Here is a 7,501-nt window from a genome sequence, read left to right on the forward strand (position 1 = left end):
AGGCTCGATAGAGAGGTTGTAAGCATAGAGAGAGAGAGAGAGAGAAAGGTGGCTGAACCCCTCCCAGCAGTTCATTGCCCCAGCCAAGAGCAGACCCTCACGAGGTTGTTCTTCCTTGTATTGTTCATCATCATCAGCCCCAAGAGGCAATCCACCCACCGCACACTGGAGTAGGGTATTACACCACAACGGTGGCCCGAACCAGTATAAACCTTGTGTCCCTTGTGTAGTTCTTTCAGTAGTCTAGATCCTTGCGAGACGGAGAGGTAGAAGACGTAATCTTCACGCGCACCCCAGAGTTTGAACCTTAAGGGTCTGCCGGAACGCGAAATCCGACATTTGGCGCACCAGGTAGGGGTGCGCCGGAGTTCGTCTTCCACCGCACCGTTCTCCTCCGACCATCGCGTCCATGTCCGACGCTTGTCGGGCCCGCGCCGAGCGCCGGGCCGCCATCGCTTCCCGCGTCGCCCAGACGGCGCCCGTCGGCGGACGTCCTCATCATTCCCCGTCACCTGCCATCAACGCCGCCACTGGCCCGGCGGGGGACGAGCAGCAAGTGTCGTCTCAGCATCCGTCCGTGCGGCAAGACGGCCGCACCGCTACTCCATCGCTCACACAAGCTGGTTCTTCGTCCCGCGCGCTCCGCGCACCCTTGGAGGCTCGAGCTGCGCTCATCGCGGCAAACGAGCTCCTGCGCTACCGTCCCGTCGACGATGTCAGCGAAGAGTGGCTCGACCGCGTCGCCGAGCTTGTCCGCGCCGCGTGGGGCTCTCCCGCGCCGTCCGTTCGGATGCGCCGCACCCCGCCCCGCGTGGGCGACGAAGCTCCGGGGGCGTACCAGCCGCCTCCTCTCCAAGAAGACGCCATGGCTCCAAGGCGCATGGCCCCTGGGCTGAACTCGCTCCGTCAGGTGCCAGCGCAGCAAGAACGGAGTTGCCAAGAAGTCCCTTGCCCGCAAGGAGCTGCCCGGGCGCTCCCTGCTCCGGCACGCCGCGACCCTGCTCCGGCTCCGGCACACCAAGACCCCGCGCTGCTCCTAGCTGCAGCGCATGGGGACCCTCAAGACCGAGCTCTCCACCAGCTGAAGCTTTTCGTGGCCACCGTAGGCTGCCGTGCCTACACCACCGAGCTGCGTAGCGTCGCGTGGCCCGGCAAGTTCAAGCCAGACCTGCCTCCTCATTACGACGGCACGACTGACCCTGCAGAGTTCCTCCAACTCTATGAGCTGGGCGTCAAAGCTGCCAGCGGGGACGAGAAGGTCATGGCGAACTGGTTCCCCATGGCGCTCAAGGAAGGAGCTCGCACCTGGCTCCTGAATCTGGCTCCAGGCACGATCTCTTCCTGGGACTAGATGCGCACCCGCTTCATCGCCAACTTCCAAGGTACTCGCGACCGGCCACCCGCCATGAGCGACATGCGCCGCATCAAGCAACAACCCGGAGAGACCCTGCAAAAGTACATCCAGCGCTTCAACAGCGCGCGCCTCAAGATCCCCAAGGTGTCCGAGGAGGCCATCATCTCGGCCTTCTCCGATGGTGTGCACGATGTCAAGATGAAGGAGGAGCTGGCGATGCATGAAGACCTGTGAACCTCCTTGGAGCTATTCAACTTGGCGACCAAGTGCGCCAGGGCTGAGGAGGGACACCTCTCCCTCCTCGAGCTGCCTGCCGCAGACCCAGAAGACAAGAAGCCCAAGGCCAAGGACGTGAAGCGCAAGGGGGCTGCCGTGCTCGCGGCAGAACCAGACACCAAGCGGGGCAAAGATCTGCCTGAGTCCTCCAGGGGCGGCTGGTACTGTGTGTACCACGACCTCCACACCCACAACACCAACGAATACCAAGAACTCCGCCCGTGCGAGAAGGAAGGATCGGCCGTCGTCCCGAACACGCCGATTGGGGCTACGGCCGAGGAGGAGGAAGAAACGCAGGACGCTGGGAAGACCGTGGCCCGCGCCAAGGGTGGCGCGATCAACCTCGCGAGGATCGCTGGCGAGACCTGCCTCGCGAGGGGGATTGGAGGGATCAGCCTCGTGAGGATCGCCCACAGGGCAACGCAGGCCTCCCTCCACTGCCGCTTCAGCCAAGGAGAAACGAGGACCGCCATCGAGACGAAGGGGCTCGGGGCTTCCAGGAGCCACGCGCAATCGCCTGCATCCTGGGCGGAGCTCAAGCCCCAGCCTCACAATGCATCTTCAAGCAGTTTGCCCGCGAAGTGAATGCAGTCCTCCCCAGGCTTGAAGCAACGCGCCCTCTCAGGTGGTCGGCCTGCTCCATCACATTCAGCTCAGCGGATCAACTCAAGTGTGCGGCCACAGCCGGGGTCCTCCTGATGCTTTGCTCCCCAGTCATCAGCAATGTACTGGTCACCAGGACCCTCATCGACGGTGGGCCAGGGCTCAACGTCCTGTCCGTGGAAACGTTCAACAATCTCCAAGTGCCCTACGACCAGCTTCAGCCAACCAAGCCCTTCTCCGGAGTCACCGACGGCTCCACGGTCCCGATTGGGCAGGTCCACCTCCGTGTCACCTTCGGGGCACACAACAACTACCGCACCGAGCTCATCTACTTCGATGTCGCCCACATCCGCCTGCTGTACAATGCCATCCTCGGGTACCTAGCGCTGGCCAAGTTCATGGCCGTAACTCACCATGGCTACAACATCCTCAAGATGCCAGGAAGTGGCGGAGTCATCACGGTGCCCTGTGAAGAGAAGGATGCAGTGTGTTCCCTGGAGCGAGCCTTTCAGGCCGCATCACTGGAAGACCCGGATCGCGGAAGCAGGAGGCTTCCCGAGACCACCCCCAAGAAGAAGAAGACATCGTCCGGACCAGCCCCTCGGGAGGCGGGCCTCTCAGGGCCCGCATCTGCCCAGGGGGAACCTCCTTACATCGCATAGGAAAGCGCGCCCGGCGCCCTTCTCAGGCAGGGCTCGGGGGCTCTCCCCTGGAGGGCCACCGACCTGGCCAAGGTCACGAGGGAGGCGCTTGGGCACCACATGGAGGCGTGTTACGAAGCACGTTTCCCTCAAGAAGGAGCAAGGCAAGGAAGGTCAGACCCGCAGGAGTTCGTCGACAAGGCCATTCAAGAACTACAGGAATCAAGAATCATGAGGGGTTGCCGCCTTCTACCAGCTGTGGCTCCCCATCCAGGCGAGGATGGTAGGCTGCACGTCTGCATCGACGTACCAGGGCTCAACCAAGTCGCTACGATAGAGCGCCTCTGGCCCTCGCGAGTGGGGCACTGCGGGGGTCCGCCCCACAGCTACGTTCGCATGCCTTACGGCTTGCCGAGCGCGGTTGCAACATGCCAGCGCCTCATGAGGGGCGTCATGGAGGCTCAAGAAGACAGGCGTTCTGCAGCCTTGGCGGAGATGGAGATGATTCGCGAAGAGCTACCAGTGCCTCCGGAGCCTCCCGAGGACCCTGGGCCTAGGGGCTCGTGAGGATCGGCTTCCGCAGCCCGCCGAGTCTGCTGCACCAACACCCCTTCGCCCTCGACACCTTCAAGTGACATCTTACAAGTTTCATTTCTAGCTGGGAGCGCCCTCCCAGGGCTGCATCGTTCCCAGGCCGCGTGGGTCCATCCCTGCGGTATGTATCCCTTTTATTTCATGTCGTTAGCTTGCTTTCTTGGGGGCGCCCTTCGGGCTGCATCATCCCCAAGTCGCTTGGGCCAGGCCGAGCGGCATGTATCTCCCTTGCGTTTATTTCCCGCTATGCATTCGCCCGTCATGCTTGATTACTTGATGCCTGTCCACGGCACCTCTTCTTCTCCATGTCGACCACTTGCACGTTAAAGGGGGGGGGTACCTGAGCATCGCGACTCAGGGCTCTTACTGGCTCTCCAGCCCTCACCCTCTAGCCATGTCCATGGCATCACGACCTGGCATACCAGCGACGGCTGAGACAAGCTCGAGGGCCGGGACCCGAGGACGTAGAGTGCCGGCATCTAACCAAATTTGCAGGAACACAGCACAAGATAAGGCCCAGTGCAAGGCGCAACCCGCCTAGAGGTAGGGCCCCGTGAGTCCCGCGCTGGCTCACGGGTGCCCAGATACACCTCACCTAGCCCTACCGTGCCGGCTACGCATCAGGGAGGGGCTGTACACGCCTCGGGGGCTCCTCCCGGAGGGGAGCTGTAACACCTTCGATGCGACTATATCTCCCACGTGTCGAGGCACGACTTAGAGGCATAATCACATTGAAGGCATATGTCGCAAGTTAGGCAATCTTCACAACATCCCGTGTAATATAAATAATAAAGGGGAGATAACAATAGTTGGCTTACACTCGCCATGTCAATCAAGTACATAAATAACATTACATCGTCCAAACACTCATGGCCCGACTACGATGCCAAAATGAAAGATAACCCAACATGCGACACGGTCCCAATCACCCCCAACTGGGCACCACTACTGATCATCGGGAAAGGAAACATAGTATCGTTGAGAGTCTTCGTCGAACTCCCACTTGAGCTCATATGCGTCTCCTGTACCGGAATCATCGGGCCCTGCATCTGGTGTAATAGTAATCTGTGAGCCACAGGGACTCAGCAATCTCGCACTCTCGCGATCAAGACTATTTAAGCTTATAGGTAAGGCAAGGTAAATATGTGGAGCTGCAGCAAGCGACTAGCAAATATGGTGGCTAACTTATTCGCAAAAGAGAGCGGGAAGAGAAGGCAAAGCACGAGCGAGAAACTAGAGAGCAACCTGTGCAAACATTACTCCAACACCGTGTCCACTTCCCGGACTCCGCCGAGAAGAGGCCATCACGGTAAGACACTTAGTTGATTCATTTTAATTAAGTTAAGGTTCAAGTTATCTACAACCGGACATTAACAAATTCCCATCTGCCCATAACCGCGAGCACGGCTTTCGAAAGTTCAATCCCTGCAGGGGAGTCCCAACTTAGCCCATGACAAGCTCTCACGGTCAACGAAGGAATAGACCTCCTCCCAAGACATTCCGATCAGACTCGGTATCTCGGTAACTCAAGACACTTTGACAGGTTAAAACAAGACCAGCAACACCGCCCGAATGTGCCGAAAAATCCCGATAGGAGCTGCACATATCTCATTCTCAGGGCACACTCAGATGAGCGCTCCATACAACTAAAACCAAACCTCGAGTTTCCCCGAGGGGGCGCTACACATGACTCTAGTTTGGACCAACACCCAGAGGAGCACTGGCCTGGGGGGGTTAATAAGATGACCCGCGGGCTCCGGAAACCCGAGGGAAAAAGAGGCTAGGTGGAAAATTGTAATACCAAGGTTGGGCATTGCTGGAAAAGCTTTAATCAAGGCGAACTATCAAGGAGTTCCCATTATAACCCAACCGCGTAAGGAACGCAAAATCCGGGAACATAACACCGATATGACGGAAACTAGGGCAGCAAGAGTGGAACAAAACACTAGGCGAGAGGCCGAGCCTTCCACCCTTTACCAAGTGTATAGATGCATTAAGATAACAAGATAATATAATGATATCCCAACAAGTAAATAAATGTTCCAACGAGGAACGGCCTCCGACCTTCACCTGCAACTAGTAACGCTATAAGAGGGGCTGAGCAAAGCGGTAACATAGCCAATCAACGGTTTGCTAGGTCAATGGTGGGTTAGAGGTTTGACATGGCAATTTGGGAGGCTTGCAAGCAAGTGGTAGGCATCGTAGCATTGACATAGCAAAAGAGCGAGCAAACTAGAATAGCAAAGATAGTAGTGATTTCGAGGGTATGATCATCTTGCCTGCACAGTTGTCAGAGTTGACTAGATCCTCGAAAGCAAACTCAACGGTCTCCTCATTAGCGAACTCGTCGCCCGGCTCTACTCAAACAAGATAAACAAGCAACAAGGACACAATCAACCACGTGCAAGGATCAAGCGATATGATGCAATGATGATATGCTATGCGGGATGTGATGCGGGATGCAAAATGCAAGATATGACAAGAAATGCATGAACCTGGCCTCAACTTGGAAAACCAAGTGTGCCACTGGAAAGATGAGATGAAATCGCTTGAAAACGATATAAAGAACGCCGGAATCGGAGTGACGGTTTGGAAATGGCAAGCGATTCAAAATGACACCGGTCTGCGATTTACAGCAAGTAGGCACCTAAATCCAATGAAATGAACATGCTACAGCAACCAAACATGACAAAAAAATACATCGCAGGGATGCACACAAGATGCTTAACAAAAGTCTAGCACTGAGCTACGGCCAATTCATCCATTAACAGGTTCAAACAAGCATGGCAAAAATGCAAAATGCAAACAGATCTCAGACTTAGTGAAATCAACACTTGTCTGGAATTTCAGATCAGATAGCCCTCTTCGGAGCCACAAAAATACAAGCTACAAGACCTGAACATGGAAAAGTAAAGCATGGCATGGAGCTACTCAAAGATCTTAACAAAAGTCCCTTAGTGACCTTGAGCCAAAAGGGATCAGAAAATACAATTGCAAGCACGTGAACATAGCAAAAACATAATCAGTTTTCATATTTAGTGAAAACTGGCACATGCTGAAATATAACTCAAGTAGGCATGTTTACGAGCTCGATGCACTCACTATGGTGCAAGTAATGGCAAGACAAGCATACACCCATCAAGAAGGCACAAAATACAATCTAGACATGGCAAGAACAACAGCATAGCATGCACGGGTCAACTACAACATGATCGGCAAAATTGCAAACAAGTTAACAATCTGTCCATATTCACAAAGTAGCAAAAGTAGAGCTCGATTGACTCAAGCTAGGTTACTCCATAATTGCAAACAAAGACATGGATGGATAGAGCACTACAAGATTAACAAAACTCCCTTACTAATCATCCTCAAAAGAGGCACGGATCACTAGGAAACAACATGAACATATGGCATCATGAGATAAACAGCCCCAGGACTTAGTGAAAATACTAAGTTCCTGAAAACAGAATTAGCAAGTGCACCACTTTGCAAGCTTGCACAAGACACCACACACATCCTAAAAATACATGGGTTGCACCTCTGGATAGATGACAAAACCCTTAACAAAACATATGTAGAACTCACGGGCATAGCATGCACACATTAATCATGGCAAAAATGACAAAAGTGCTAAACGGAGTAGCAGATCTGACAATTAACTCAAGTAGCCCTCTTCTAACAGCATATCGGGCATCAAGATGAGCTCAAATGAAAATTATGCAATGGAATGAAATGATGTACTCTCTGAGATGAACATTTCGATATGCAATATGCATGAATCGGAGCTACGGATGCAAAGTTACGGAGCTACGAACATGAGCACTTGGATCTGCAATTTCTGGGACAGTGAAAAAAACGACCTAGGGTTAGTGTTTACTGTTCACGCCAGATCTAGATCGGGATCGCAAGGAGCCCGAGGATCGCCGGCCGGAGTCTTCGCTGGAGTTCGTCGGAGAGGGAGAAGATGGCCGGGGGCGAGGCCGGAGGCGGCGGCCGGGACGGCGAGCGGCTCGCGGGGCGAGGCAGCGCGCGG

Source organism: Triticum dicoccoides, chromosome 6A (assembly GCF_002162155.2).
Source record: "Triticum dicoccoides isolate Atlit2015 ecotype Zavitan chromosome 6A, WEW_v2.0, whole genome shotgun sequence".
NCBI classification, from domain to species: Eukaryota; Viridiplantae; Streptophyta; class Magnoliopsida; order Poales; family Poaceae; genus Triticum; species Triticum dicoccoides.